General features: G+C 36.7%; 1 pseudogene; it reads right to left on the bottom strand.

Annotated features, from left to right (window-relative positions):
• Window positions 1-839: 839 nt before the first annotated feature.
• On the bottom strand, window positions 840-2,196 carry LOC113921038 (annotated as a pseudogene).
• Between the last annotated feature and the right edge of the window lie 14,418 nt (window positions 2,197-16,614).

Below are 16,614 nucleotides of genomic sequence, written 5' to 3' on the forward strand. Positions count from 1 at the left end.
GGGTAGATGTAGATATATTAGCATATATGGTATAAGTAGTTTATAATGAAGAAAGGTAATTATTTAAAATCTTATTGTCAAAGGTGGGACAAAAAGATACAGCATTAATGCACTATTATAGGTAGAATAAAGTGATACAATCTACCAGGCAATTTGAGGGTACTGATCAAAATTTAACACACATGTGTGACACAATTGTTTTTTGGGTTGTGGTTTTCTTTTTTTTTCTCATTAAACTTTTGTTTCACTGGTTCTCAAAATTCTGTGACAGGTTTTTGGTCAAGTTGTTTCCACTAAAAAGTACAGATTTTATTTTTTTTTTAATTTTGAAAAATATTCATCCATTTATTCTAGAGATAGAGAGGGTGTGAGCGTGCGCACATGAGCAGGAGGGGCAGAGGGAGAGAGAATCCCAAGCAGACTTCACACTAAGCATGGAGCCCAACATGGAGCTCATGACCCTGAGATCACGACCCAAGCTGAAGCCAAGAGTCATTCAACCAGCTGCATCACCCAGGGATCCCTAAAAAGGATGAATTTTAAAAACTAATAACCTCATGACCCTGAGATCACGACCCAAGCTGAAGCCAAGAGTCATTCAACCAGCTGCATCACCCAGGGATCCCTAAAAAGGATGAATTTTAAAAACTAATAACCTAAAACTTCCACACACCCACAAAAAACAATGGTCCACAAAACATTCTCCTTTCCTTTTGAAGGTTTTACAATACATTATTAACCGGTCTTTTACTAGTAAACTTAAACAATTGACACAAACAGTTCCGAGACCATTCTTCTACCACTGATTAAGACTGGGGTGGCAGGTATTGGGATAAGATTCATTTAACCTTCTGAGCTTTCTGGACAGACTTGGTGACCTTGCCAGCTCCAGCTGCCTTCTTGTCTATTTCTCTGATGACAACCACAGCAACCATCTGTCTCAGGTCCTGAACAGATAAATGGCTCAGAGGAGGATAGTCAGAGAAGCTCTCAACACACATAGGCTTGGCAAGAACCATATCAACGATGGCAGCATCACCAGATTTCAAGAACTTAGGGCCATATTCCAGCTTTTTTCCAGAATGACGATCAATCTTCTTCAGCTCAGCAAACTTGCAACCAATATGAGCTGTGTGACTACTCAGCACAGGTGCATATCCAGCACTGATTTAGCCTGGATTGATCAGGATAATCACCTGAGCCGTGAAGCCAGCTACTTCTATTGGTGGGTCATTTTTGCTATCACCAGCCACATTGCCACAATGGACATCTCTGTCAGATATGTCCTTGACATTGAAGCCCACATTGTCCCCGGGAAGGGCCTCACTCAAAGCTGCATGGTGCATTTCAGTAGACTTTACTTTAGTTGTAACGTCTACTAGAGCCAAGGTGACTAGCATGCCAGGTTTAAGAACATCAGTCTCCGCTCAGCCCAGGGGGACAATACCAATACCACCAATTTTGTAGACATCATGGAGGGGCAGATGCAAAGGCTTGTCAGTTGGATGAGTTGGTGGCAGAATGCAATCCAGAGCTTCAAGCAGCTTGGTTCCACTGGCATTGCCATCTTTATGGGTGACTTTCCATCCCTTGAAAAAGGCATGTTAGCACTTGGCTCCAGCATGTTGCCACCATTCCAACCAGAAATTGGCACAAATACTACTATGTCGGGGTTGTAGCCAACCTTCTTAATATAAGTGCTGACTTCTTTAATGATTTCCTCATATCTCTTCTGGCTGTAGGGTGGCTCAGTGGAATCCATTTTGTTAACACCAACAATTAGTTGTTTTACATGCTCATAGGTCTGCCCATTTTTGCAGATACCTGCTTCAAATTCACCACCACCAGCAGCAACAATCAAGACAGCACATTTAGCCTGAGATATGCCTATAATCATGTTTTTATAAAGTCTCTGTGTCCTGGGGCATTAATGATGGTCAGGTAATACTTGCTGGTCTCGAATTTCCACAGGGAGTTATCAATGGTGATACTATGTTCATGTTCAGTTTCAGTTTATCCAAGACCCAGGCATACTTGAAGGAGCCCATTCCCATCTCAGCAGCCCCCTTCTCAAATTTTGCCATAGTTCTTTTGTTGAGTCCACCATATTTGTAGGCCGGATGACCAGTAGTGGTTGACTTGCCTGAATCTATGTGTCCAATGACAAAAATTGATATGAGTCTTTTCCTTTCCCATTTGATTTAGGTTTAGTCGTGGTTTTCATGACTTCTGTGTGCTGGCAGCAAACCAGCTGCAAAAAAAAGCTGCTTGTTTGTTTGTTTTCTTATAAGTATGTAAGCACACAGGGCAGCTTGGTTTTTTAACAGTGATTATTTAGAGACAACTGAATATCTATCTGTAGAGAAATGTTTGAAACAATCTCAAAATTGAAAAGGAGAGAATGTGACAGATAAAGTGCTGGTAATAGAGCAGCTACTTCAAAAGGAGCTCATGGTTTCCAGGAAGAGAAACACTGTTTGTGAGTGCACTGAAAGGGTATGCAACTGGAGAGTCTCCATAAATGACATCTTGGAAATCGTGAAAAATGTGAGATAAAACAAGAGAAAACTGGGTAAATGCTATCACTTACATAAAAGGGGATATGTGGATTCTAGATTCAATAAGCGTAAGTAGGAGGGCTCTCCCACAAAATTATATCATGAATTTTCAGATATGTATGTTGCTGATGTTTTGATATGTTACTAAGACATTTTTGTTTAGATTAATGTGATCTATTTTCTTGACAGATTTGTTAAGCTGGTGGATCAAAGAAATGCCACATACAGTTTATATTTTCCCTCAAGCAAGGCATTTGGCAACATCTCCAGTTCTCTGGGATCACTGAGCAGTAAGGACTTGACAATCACGTAGGATATGGAATGTGAACATAGGACACTGAGTCAGCATGATTGCCAGCAGAATGGGCAGACTGTCAGCCACAGAGTGAAGAGAGGCAGTGAGCTAACACCTACACTCTGAAATTGAACCTGAGTAGGAACCCAGTTTCAGAAACGTCCTGCCTATTCAATGATGGGTCAGTTGTTTAATCTCTCCAGGCCTCAATTTTTTTTCTTATGTGATTTGAGAATTAAAATATTGCCTACCTTATGGTTGTTGGGAGAATTCAAGAGGAGCTAAATGAAAGGTTTTTAGTAAGATGACCAGCATCAAGTATTATGATATTAAAATGAACACACAGAAGTTGTAAGTAATTAGAAGCATTCAGGCAGAGTAGCAGAGTGCCTTTCTTATTGCACAGCAGTAGCAGCAGAGACAGAAAACATTTGAGTTACCGTAATATTTTAGCATATTCTAAGGAAGAAAGGAAGCCCTTCCCAAGAAGGATGATAAACACAGGACATTCTCCTATTGGACTAAAGAAGATTGTAGCTGACTCACAGGCTATTGGATATCTGCAGAAACTTTCCTTTTTCTCTAAGAGGCGTGTTGCAGAACTTCTCAGTTTTCCCACTTACCATTTTCTTCAAGTACACTTAAAATAAATCTTCAATATCTAAGATAAATTCAGAATATGTGTTTCTTCTTTCCTAAGAGAGGCTAACGTAATTACTAAATAAAAACTCAAAAAGAGGAGTTGTTCCAAACTAACAAAATAAATATAAAAGGGTTAAATGTATTGCTGCCACGTCTTTAGGCAGGGACCTCAGCTTCTTGTGATTTTCTTATTGTTGCTAAAGATAAAACTAGGGCTATGGTGATTTTAAATAATTTAATCAAGATAAAATGCATACTACAGTTGTTGACTAATAATGAACAATCATGAAAATGTGGTTATCATTCTTATCAGATGAAGAAATGAGTAAACACCTAATATTTGGAACAGAAAGGAATGCTTCATTTAAAAATCCTAAATATTGTACTCAATGGCAAGTGCCATTGAATGTGATCCAAGAGGATGAAAACACCATGAAATAGATCATCGGGTCTTTTATTGCATTAAATAGAACTATTGTGTTTTCATTAAGAGAATAATTGTTTTACTTTATACAGTTAAGATATGTAGAAAATTTAGTTCTGGTAGTAATACTTTAAGAAGGACTTGAACAAACTATAGAGATAGTAAAGAAGCTGGAGCAATTAATGACTTTTGATTTGGGAAAACGAAATATCTAAAGGGAAAAAGAATGCTAAATCTTCTGATATCTAAAAAGTTTTCATGCTTGAAATGTGTAATAGATTAGGATTAAGTGGAGAAAGTTATAGGAATCAGATTTCGAGCAAACATGCAGACAAATATTAAGTAGTTCTTTCTTGGGGCTCATGGGTGGCTCAGTTGGTTAAGTAACTGACTCTTGCTTTTGGCTCAGGTCATGATCTCATGGTCCTGGGATAGAACCCCAAGTCAGGTCCTCTGCTCAGAGGGGAGTCAGCTTGCCTCCAGCTCTTTGTTCCTCCCTCTACTCACACACACTCTCTCTCTCTCTCTGAAATAAATAAATGAATCTTAAAAAAAAAAAAAAGTAGATCTGTCTGACAACCCAATGATGTTTTAGGGATTGGAATCTTCATTTTTGACCAGCTTTTAGTGATCTTTAAATTCAAACTAAATAAGGGAAGGGAGTACACAGCATGCTTGCTACGAGGTTCCCATCCTGGACCTAAGGCATATATACTCAGCCAGCCACTCTTCCTTGCTGGACTATAGGTATCCTTTAATCTATAATCCTGATAGAATCCTTTAAATTGCATTTTAGACAGCGACTGCCAATCAACTGGTGTCCGATTTCTGTCTAAATGATCTGTAAAGTTCTATAAATTCTAATAGCTCATGATATTAATGTTTGAACTATATTTTATCACCTAGAATACAGGGCATTATGTCCTCCATTTACTTATATAAAAATGAAGGGAGTAAAATTTTCAACCAATATTGTAATGTCTATTTCTTTTTTTTTTAAAGTCTATTTCTAATAATAAATGATTTTGAGATAGTTCTCAAATCTCAACAGAACCACCAGATGGTATGTTTTCTAGACAAGTCATATTTATAACAATGTATTTTTACATTTTGTAATACAACGTAAAGCCTAATAATAAGATTTGAATTCTGCAAATACTACGCAAATCTGCAAGTATAACATTCTTCTCTCCTAGTGAACATCCTGTGAATTCATAAATATTTACATATTACAAGTTATAATTATGTAGCACTGGGGAAAAGGGAAAATGTAACTGTATATTTATATCTATAAGAATATAAAAGAACATTCATAAATTACAAACATGCATTGTTCTAAGAAGAGTACCTACTGAGCTTTTGTATCTTAAGGCCAATACATAAGACAAGTTTCTACATCCCCCCCATCAGGGGAATAAAAAATTATAATTGTAAGTTTGAATGACTGTTGATTGCTTATTATAGTTTCTATTAATAGTCGTGGATGATTATGTATGAGCACATCATTGTACGTATCTGATAATGTAGAAGGGAATCTTTGTATTGCTACAGGGATAATCTTCCTTAAGAAACTGACAAGCATGATTATAAAAAATACTGCAAAGTATGTATTTGCTTTAAAACAATTACCTAAAATGGTGCAGTTAAATGCTATCTTGTTCTTGTTTTTCATACCAGTCGGTATTCCACAGTAAATTTTATATCATAGATTCATCTGCACGCTAATAAAGTTCTTCTAAATAAAACAGAATTTTTTATAAATCTGTTGTACATATGTTGGTTTTGAGTTATCCCAAAACTTTAAAAAATTGAAAACTAGGAACTGGTTCCTACATTTCTGCATTGTTTTCTACAGAAATTATCATTTACATTCATTTTAAAATTTTCATACTCTCCTTTTCTTACTATTTTCACTACAAAATATTCCAACGATTTAATTACTTCATAACTATATTTTTATGCATATATGTGCAGGTACATTTATATATTAGAGTAAATTCAGCTCTTAAATAGTCTTACCTCTGAGGTTGACAGCCCTTATGTAGCAGTGACCTCCAGTCATCTGATCAAATTTTGGGTTACTTACTAGCTATAATCAAATATATTCTCATCTCTTATTTGAACAAATCATACAGAAATTGAATACAATTTTTATGAACACTAGCAATATGTTCACTTCTCTGATAATTTTGACATTAAAATTCCATCTTAATAATCCCATCCTTCAGGCTTTGCAGACTCTTAGGGTATTAAAGCAAAAATTATCCTAAGCAGTTAGATTATAATGTATTTAAAGATTAGACATTTCATGTTGAATATTAACTGCTCCACTTCCCAGGAAAAGAAAACTATGCTGATTTTCTTCTTGTATAATTTATACATTTCAAAGACCAGCCATCCAAGTTTCAAACCATATTGCAGGAAAACATTCTTAAAATGGACTTGAAATCTGAACAGAGTTTTAAAGGTATATGAAATGGCATATTAAGATACATTAGAAATATTTGCATTAATTACCTAATTTTATTTCAAAATAACATACTATAGAGTTATTAGAAAATTATAGCAAATATTTCATAGACAGAAAAATAGTGACCTAAAGTGGTTAAATTCTCTATTGAGAAAAGTAAATACTCACCCTGTTAATGTCAGGTAATAGGTAAGATATTTATTGGGCATACTCTATATTATGTGGAATGAGAGAAATTAAAGACAAATGTGAACTAACAGATAGAAAAGGAACTATTGTATTGTTTCTTAGGCTTAAAAAAGTTAATAAAATACCATCTAATTTTTTTAACCTCTGGAAATTATGTATGTGACCTGTTCATAAGGATGGAAGCCTGTCTTATTTTGAGTTTCTCTAAAGGACAAAATTTTGAGCCCATTCATACATTTCAAAAGAGGTAACTTAAACAAAAGTCAAAATCTTTTTTTTCCTAAACCTTGTCTTGTTTTTATGACCACGGTTCTATAAGGTCTGATCCTTCAGTATCAGACCTTACTCATATACAATTTAAAGAAAGAAGGTGGTACAGACTGAATGTTTGTGCCTTCCCCCCAAATTAATATTCATACATTGAAACCTAATATCCAACGGGACCTGATGATATTTGGACGTGGGCCTTCTGGGAGGTGCCTAAGTCATGCGGGTGGAGCCCTCATAAATGGATTACTGGTCTTATAAAAGAGACCCCAGAGAGCTCCTTTACCACTTCCACCATGTGAGGACATGGCTAGAAGGTGCCATCTACGAACCATGAAGTGGGTCCTCACCAGATACTGAATCTGCTACAGCCTCAATCTTGGACAGCCTCTAGAACATGAGAAGTGTATTTCTTTTGTTTATAAACCATCCAATTTATGGTATTTGGTTACAGCAGCCTGAATAAACTAAGACAGAGGCTTGCAAAAATAATAAAGAACACGTTTCCAATAGCCCATGTTTCCTGCTTCTATCACTGCTGATCAGAGGAGAGAAACAAGAATGATGACTTGGATATAAAAATGGATAGAAACTAAAAAGTTCATATACTGCAACATATACCATTTTGCACAGTATATGTCAATGCCATTATCTTATTTTGTACCCATTAGCAAATGACTTCTACTCACCAAGCTCTATTTCTTATCCCCGCAAAAAAGATAAGATAATAATTCCTCATGTTTTGTCTTTTTTTTTTTTTGCCTATACATGTGTATGCATGCATGTGTGACGATTGAATAGTGTGAAATCCCATTTTATATTGATTTGACTTTATTTCAACATCTAATTATATTGTTTTGGTTTGGGATCCCCTGAAGGTAAATTCTAAAACTAGATTAGAGTGCAGGTTGTTTGTTTGGAAGGTCATAACAAGCAGCACCTGCATGACAAAGGGACCAAGAAAGCAGGAGGAAAGATATTTTAGCCTTAGTTTACTGTGTAGCAAACCACTCCAAAAGTAATGGCTTACTAACATTTATTATCTCTCACAGTTCTGTGTGAGGTTGGTTGCTTGGTTTTTCAGTTGGTTTCACTTGGGACTTCTCATGGGTCATTACATTGGAGCTACATGAAGAGGTTTGCTGTGGGTAACAACAGGTTGAATCCTACTGGGGATAATTGGAATCTGGGTAGAACTACCTTAGATTTTCCTCACTTGAGAGGTGTAGAACATATACCAATTCTTATTGGGCTTTGTGAAAGCAATGATTTTGTGGAAATAAAGTTCCTGGCACCTCAGGCCTGACACATAGGTAGGTGGAGTGCGCACAGCTCATGCCAGAGAAAACCCTGTTGAAAACAGTTGCAAGAGCTTTCAATAAGAAGTTGACAGAAGGCGTGGGAATACAAAGTCTTAAGGGGAGAGGGAATAAATGCATGTTTGTACAAGCTACAAATACACCAAAATGAACACTCAGACCAAGGAAAAAACTATCAGTTTCTTAAAAGTCCTTCTGTTTTTTCTCTCCATTCATATTTCGTCCCTAACCCAAATAGAATAGCCACATATGCTAAATTTCATTTTAATCCTTTCCTTGCTTAGAAAAAAATATTTCTCCAACAAAATTTGCATTTGTAAAATTTACATTGCTTAATATTATCTATTTTGGAAATTTATATAAATGGAAACATACTGTGTGTATCTTTCTGCAGCATGCCCATTCATTGTACATTGTTTTTCACATTCGTATGTTTCTCCTTTCAACTGAAGTTCATTTGTTTTATTTGCTCTATAGTATTTCATTATATAAATCCATTTTATTGGTGAGCAATATTTTTGCTGAATCCCACAGAAAATAGAAAAGCATGGATTCTATTGCTTTACTGGGAAGTGGAATGTAATCTCACGAAAGCCCTTGCTGGGAGTGGCAAGTGAGACAGGAAAGGAGTGTAAGCAGATGCAATTGGGGCTGTATTGAGCAGACCAGGAGTTCCAAAAGAAAAGTCATGTGAGATGTCTCTAGACATGTTGAAAGTTTCCTCTGCCTTTCAGAATGATCTTTGGGGAAATGGGATAGGAAGGACAAATAATTTACCTACCAGCATCTTCTTATTATCTTTATCGTTGTTCAGAATTTACCTCACGAGGCACTAACTCCATAGCAAACTTCAGAGTTTGGGTCCCTGTCCCCTACAGAAAGATGCTGAGGAAGCCAGATTTCAAACTCTGCAGGGCACATTCTCCTAGGTGGCCAGAAATAGTGATAGAGCCCACACCGTCCATGGAGTATACTGGGTTGAGATTTGATACTAGAGATTTTATGTTATATTATTAAATGAATGCCTGCAACAGTTTGAATAGATAATTTCCATAAAGTTAGGGGACTTTCAGTGTATTTGTAGCTTGTTAACACTTTATCATAAAGGCACATACAGTATCATTGTAGAGTTTTATCCGTCTATTGAGAAATCGTGTTTTTTCTTATTTAAAATGTGAATATGAGTTACATCATTCCACTTTTAACCTTTGAAACAACCGCATTTTTTGAGGTAGAAGCAATTTGGATATGATGTGTTCCCCTTTTAATGAATAAATGTATTTGGATTGCTAATATTTTCGATTATTGCTTCTATGTTCCTGAGTGGGATTAACTTCTATCTTTTTATTTTACTATTATCTTAGTTGGTGTCAAGTTAAGTTAGCCTCATAAAAATGAGTTGATCTATTTATTTCTGCTTTAGAAAATTCGGTAGAACTCACCCTTGAATTTATCTGAGCCTCAGTGACTTCTTGTGGGAAGATATTTTTAGCCATCTTAATTGACTTCAAAGATATGAGACTACTCATGTTTGTGTTCTCATCTCAATTTTGATAAATTGTATTCTTATACATTATAGATCATGTTTTACTTTATTATGTAAACTTGGTATTATCAAATAATCTCTATATTTTCTGTAGTTATGAAACCTCTCCATTGCTAATATTGTTTATTTTTTAATATAACAAAGTTTAACATATTTAATACCTTTAGAAGAACCGTTTTTCACTGTTGGATAATTTTTATATTTTGTTTTCCATTTCATTAACTGCTGAGATTATTTTTATCACTTCTTTCTGTTCTTCTGGGTTTTAAGCTGTTGCTTATTTTAAAATTTCTGAAGAAATTAAAAACTTAGTTTATTGTTTCCTAAATATTTTGTTGTTTCTAATTTAAGCTTTTAAGACAATAAATTTTGTTCTAACATCTGTTTTAGTCGTATCTTGTAAATTTTAGTCATAGTGTTCTTGTTAGTATAATTATTGTATAATTGTCAATTTTATAATTGTATAATCATTAGTTCAAATTAATTTCTAGTGTATATTATTGTTTTTATTAGAATGATGATTTTTTTAGAGATGTGGTTTTGCTTTTCCTAACATAAGTGCCTTCCTTTGTTATTATGCTTTAATATCTCTACTTTAATGCCAGTAATGCAAATAATGTGTTCTGTATGTCATTTAAAATTTGTAAGTAAACATATGTAAGCATATGTTTACTTCTTTTAAATATTGCCTATGTATAAAAATAGTATGTATTATCTAAAGCTTGAGGGGCCCCTGGGTGGCTCAGTCATTAAGCGTCTGCCTTCGGCTCAGGTCATGAGATCGAGCCCCGCATCGGGCTCCCTGCTCAGCGAGGAGCCTGCTTCTCCCTCTCCCACTCCCCCTGCTTGCGTTCCTTCTCTAGCTGTGTCTCTCTCTGTGTCAAGTAAATAAATAAAAAAATCTTTTAAAAAAAAAGTTTGAGTGAACAGTTCTATGAATGTCTATTTTAGGATGAACATTCATTGTACCATTCAGCTCTTCTATATTCTTACTCATTTTTAGTTAGTTTATCCAATCAATTATTGAGGGACCATGGCAAATCTCTAAAGATGATAGGAAAACATTTAGTTTCATCTTGTAATTACATTGGTTTTCACTTTACAGATTTTAAGTTATATTATTGTGTGCACACAATTTAGAATTATTATAGCATCTATTAAATTCAGTATTTTATCTTTATGTAATATCCCTCTTATCTCTAATAATGGTTTTTGCCATGCGTCCATTTTGTCTGGTGTTAATACAGTTTCACATTTCCTTAGTAATTACCAGACCTGTTTATCAGCCCTTTGACTCTCAATGATCTGTGTTTTGTTTTAGATGTGTCAAGCTTTCCTTTAACTGGTATGTTTATCCCCTGTCCATTATATTTGATTATTGGTATATTAGGATCGAACTACACCAAATTACTATGTATGTTCTATTTCACTTGATATTGTGCTTCTTTTTTTGACTCCCTTTTTTTGCCTTCCTTTGGACACTTTTTTCTCATTCAACTGTTTTTTACTTTTTAAAAGTTACATGGTGGATCTTTTAGTTATTAGTTATTTGACAAGCATACTTAATAAAGTTTAAAATGAATTATTTCTGTATATATGAATGGTATTTATATATATATGACATATCTATCTATCTATCTATCTATCTATCTATCTATCTATCTATCATCTATATGTGATTTTCCTAGGTATGTGATTGTATAATCTATATAATATTTGAAGATTTATTATACAGAATAGGCTCATGTGTTTATAGAGGGTGAGAAGTCCCAAGAACTACAGTCAGTAAGTTGGAGACCCAGGACAGCCAATGGTATAGTACCAGTCTAAGCCTGAGCCTTAGAACCAGAAGGACCAATGTTGTAGGTGCCAGTCTAAGTCCAAAGACCTGAGAACCGGGAGAGCTGATGGCCTGAGTTCCAGTCCAAGTTCAAGTCCAAGTTAGGAGAAAACTGATGTCCCGGGTTGGAGACAGGCAGAGAGAGTGAACTCCCTTACCCAGACTTCTGTTATATTTAGGCATCTAACAGATTGGGTGACCCCCCCCCTCCACTTTGGGGATAACAATCTGCTTTACTCAGTCTACCAGTTTAAATGTTAATATCTTTCAGAAACACCTTCACAGACACAGCTAGAATAATGTTTCAGCAAATATCTGACATTTTGTGGCCCAGTCAAGTTAATACATGAAATACCTGTGTGATATAAGAATCTTAAAATACTCTAGTTAGGATTATCCAATTCCAAACATGTGTTACTCCTGCTCATAATTTACCTATAACCTTCTTTTACTCTCAAATAAGATAGTGTTGTTTTTATTTTAAGTAGTCAAAGTTTGTTCGTTTACAAATAACACCGTTCACTCATTGCTATTTCATCTGGATCATTTTTCTTTTGCCTCTGATCCTTATTTTCAAATTCACATTAGTGAAATTCTCTTGGTTGTCAACTCTTTTATGTTTTATACTAATATTGCACACTTTTTCTTAAAACTCTGTTTTTCTAGGTATGAAGTTAGAAACAACATATTTAGCTTTTGTTTTATATATAAAGTTCTGTTTATTCTTTCAACACAATATGGTGCCAAACATCAATTTAATTGCCATTTTATTGTTTCACCAGTCTGTCTTTAAAATCATATTATTATTAACAATAGTACTTTAAGAATCTTCTGTTTGTTTGCTGAGCACTGTTTAGTATGATTTTTTTCATTTATGTTGTTTGGGTTCTATTTGAATTTCTGAATATGTGGGTAGTGTATTTCATAACTTATGAGCAATTGTTTACCATAATTTATTCAGACGTTGCATCCTCCCTACCTTTTTAGAACTCTGGTTATGCGAATGTTTGAGCCATCTCGTTCTGTCCTCCAGATCGCTTAGATTCTTTCCATAGTTCTTCCTCTGTATCTCTCTCGCCTACATTCCAGGTAATTGTTACACTATTTCTTTCTTCACTGGATCTAATCTGTCCCTTGAATAGCTTGTATTAGTTATAATGTTTTTGTTTTGTAAAGAACTATTTTTGATCTTTTAATTTATGTTTGTATCATGCAAATTTTCAAGTTTCTATGTTATTTCCTTAGACATATGTTATATAAAATTGTTTCATAATCTATATCTGATAATTACAGTATTTGAAGTATTTACTAGTATCTTTACTATTGCCTGTTTTTGATATTAGTACTCATTCATAGTGTTCTATTTATGTGTGTGTGTGTGTGTGTGTGTGTGTGTGTGTTGTGTTTTTATGATTATTGACTGATATTTCCTTTGGCATATTATCCTGTACAGTGTTTTTCACCTGGTTGAAATTGAGTTCCTCCACCCCGTATCTATTTTTACAATGCCATTCCCTGGGGGCGGGCAGCACTATCTTAAAGTCTTTTTAAATTAAATTATTTACTTGGGACTTTTCAGGTTGTAAATCATGAATTCAGAAAACAAAGCTGCATGAGGGCCAGTTTAAGATCATGAATCCTATGGGAACAGTATTTCCCCACAAGCCAGTGTCAAGTTGGAGACAGTTAACTCTCTTTGCTGACCCTTTCTTCAAGACTGGATTATTTCTCATCCCTCCTCATCTAAGTGTGACACATGGGGTCCCAGATTTATGTTCAGGTATCCTATTAGACTCCCTTCCTCAGTTGGTCCCTAGGCTATATATCCCATTTCTATTCTGAAGCAACAAAAAAGTGGAAGCATAGGATCTCCAGGATTTGACAGAAGCCCTCAGGATGAAATCTAACTTTGGTATGTATCTTTCATCCAGGATTCCTACATTAATTTCATAGTTTGGCTTTGTAGTTTCCTTCCTTTGGTGTCAGCTTATAGTTGCATTTTAAAAAGAAATTTGTATTGATTATATAAAAATTTAACTGGGTGAAAGTGTTACCTACCAAGGTCAAGAAAGAAAAACTAGAACAACGTCACTTATTTTAATGCAAAGAATTCAACATAGGGAACTGGCTACACAGTCTATGGAGTACAAAAGAGGCAAAAGAGAAACACTGAGGAAATATGGAGATGAAAAATAATGGGAAAGGGAGGGGGCGGAGCAAGATGGCGGAGGAGTAAGAGACCTAGATTTCGTCCGGTCTCAGGAATTCAGCTGAATAGGGATCAAACCATTCTGAACACCTACGAACTCAAGAGGAGATCGAACAGGAGAGTAGCAACAACTCTCTGAACAGAGAAGCGACCACTTACTGGAAGGTAGGGCGTGCGGAGAAGTGAATCCGAGGCGATATTCGGGAGGATAGATGGCGGGGGAGGGGCCTCCACCGGCCGCTTCTGGCGAGTGATAGAGCCGCGGAGAACAAAATTGGAACTTTTAGAAGTCGGCTCGGCGGAGGGACGTCGCTGCAGTGGCTAAGCTGGGGGTGGAATCCTCCCGGGACAGTGTGGTCTCAGGACCCTTGGGGTCACAGAAAGACCAGGGGAGCCTGAGTGCACCAGAGCTCCCAGGTATCAGAGTGGGGAAGCCAGCTGCAGAGACGGAGCAGAGTCGCGGGCTCTCAGCTCAGGGTTGCCATAAACTGTGATCTGCGGCCCAGTCGGGGCACGGCTCCTCCAGCAGGGACCCAGCAGGCGGCAGATCCGGGGAAACTCCCCTTCCTTCCCGGGGAGGAGCGGTGCGGGAACGCACTGCAGGGATCTGCTGGGTTTGGAGACTCCGCGCGGGGTCGGGTGCCAGAGATAGCAACGCTCGATCACAGGCCGGGTGAGCACGGAGTGCGGTCGGAGACCGGGGACACAGAAGTGACTGCTTTTCTCTGGGGGCACACTGAGGAGCGGGGCCCCGAGTTCTCAGCTCCTCCGGGTGGAGATTGGGAGGCCACCATTTCTGCCCTGGTCCTCCAAGGCTGTACCGAGAGCTTGCAGGGAACAAAAGCTCCTGAGAGCAAACCGGAGCAGCTTCCTTAGCCCGGACCGACAAGGGCGGGGCAATTCCGCCTCCGGCAAAGACATTTGGAAACCACGGCAACAGGCCCCTCCCCCAGAAGATCAGCACGAACAGCCAGCAAGCCAAGACCAAGTTGATCCATCAAGGAGAATGGGAGAACTCCAGCGCTAGGGGAATACTGCACATAGATTCATGGCTTTTTTTTTTTTTTTTACCATGATTCATTATTTCATTAAAGTTAATTTTTGTTGACTGTATTTTTTTTATTTTTCTTTTTCCCTTTTTCAACCAACATCTTATCAATCCCTTTAAAAAAAAAAATTTTTTAGGGGCGCCTGGGTGGCTCAGTTGGTTAAGCGACTGCCTTCGGCTCAGGTCATGATCCTGGAGTCCCGGGATCGAGTCCCGCATCGGGCTTCCTGCTCGGCGGGGAGTCTGCTTCTCCCTCTGACCCTCTTCCCTCTCGTGCTTTCTATCTCTCATTCTCTCTCTCTCTCAAATAAATAAATAAAATCTTTAAAAAAAAAAAAAAAAATTTATTTTTCATTTTTAGAGTCATATTTTATCCCTTCATAGTAGTTACCCTTATTTTTGGCATATATATATAAGTTGTTCTCTCTTTAAAATTTTGAGGTACAGTTTCTTCTAACAGATCAAAATATACCCTAAATCACTAGTGTATGGCTTTGTTCTAGTCTCCTGATGATCACATTCTCTCCCTTTTTCCTTTTTTTTTCTTAAATCTTCTTTCTTTTTTCAAACAACTTATCTTACCAAGTCCTTTTATAAAATCTTTTATAATTTTCATCTTTACAGTCATCTTCCATCTCTTCATTGTATCAACCCTTATTTTGTACATATATGTCTTTCTTCCTTTAAAATTTTAGGAGGCACTTTTTTCTAACAGACCAAAATACGCCCAAAATCTAGTGTATGGCACTGATCTATGCACTAGCCTGATCACATTTGATCATATTCTGCTTTTTTTGTATTGTTTTGTTTTTGTTTTTATCTTTTTTTCTTTTTTTTTTTCTCTTTCTTTTTTCTTTCTTTCCCTTTCTTTTCCCCTGGTTTCAGGTCTTTTCTGATTTGTATACAGTATATTTGCTGGGGACGTTGTAAACCTGTTAGCATTTTGTTCTCTCATTCATCTATTCTCCTGTGGACAAAATGACAAGACGAAAGAAATCACCTCAGCAAAAAGAACAAGAGGTAGTACCGTCAGCCAGGGACCTACTCAATACGGACATTAGTACGATGTCGGACCTAGAGTTCAGAATCATGACTTTAAAGATACTAGCTGGGCTTGAAAAAAGCGTGAAAGTTATTAGAGAAACCCTTTCTGGAGAAATAAAAGAACTAAAATCTAACCAAATCGAAATCAAAAAGGCGATTGATGAGGTGCAATCAAAAATGGGGGCACTAAATGCTAGGATAAATGAGGCAGAAGAGAGAATCAGCGATATAGAAGACCAAATGACAGAAAATAAAGAGGCTGAGAAAAAGAGAGAGAAACAACTACAGGATCACGAGGGCAGAATTCGAGACATAAGTGATTCGATAAGACAAAACAACATTAGAATAATTGGGATCCCAGAAGAAGAAGAAGAGAGAGAGAGGGGGGCAGAAGGTATATTGGAGCAAATTATAGCAGAGAACTTCCCTAATGTGAGGAAGGAAACAGGCATTAAAATCCAGGAGGCACAGAGAACCCCTCTCAAAATCAATAATAATAGGTCAACACCCCGACATCTAATAGTAAAACTTACGAGTCTCAGAGACAAAGAGAAAATCCTGAAAGCAGCTCGGGAGAAGAGATATGTAACCTACAATGGTAGAAACATTAGATTGGCAACAGACATATCCACAGAGACCTGGCAGGCGAGAAAGAACTGGCAAGATATCTTCAGAGCACTAAACGAGAAAAATATGCAGCCAAGAATACTATATCCAGCTAGGCTATCATTGAAAATAGAAGGAGAGATAAAAAGCTTCCAGA

This window comes from Zalophus californianus, chromosome 3 (assembly GCF_009762305.2).
Source record: "Zalophus californianus isolate mZalCal1 chromosome 3, mZalCal1.pri.v2, whole genome shotgun sequence".
NCBI classification, from domain to species: Eukaryota; Metazoa; Chordata; class Mammalia; order Carnivora; family Otariidae; genus Zalophus; species Zalophus californianus.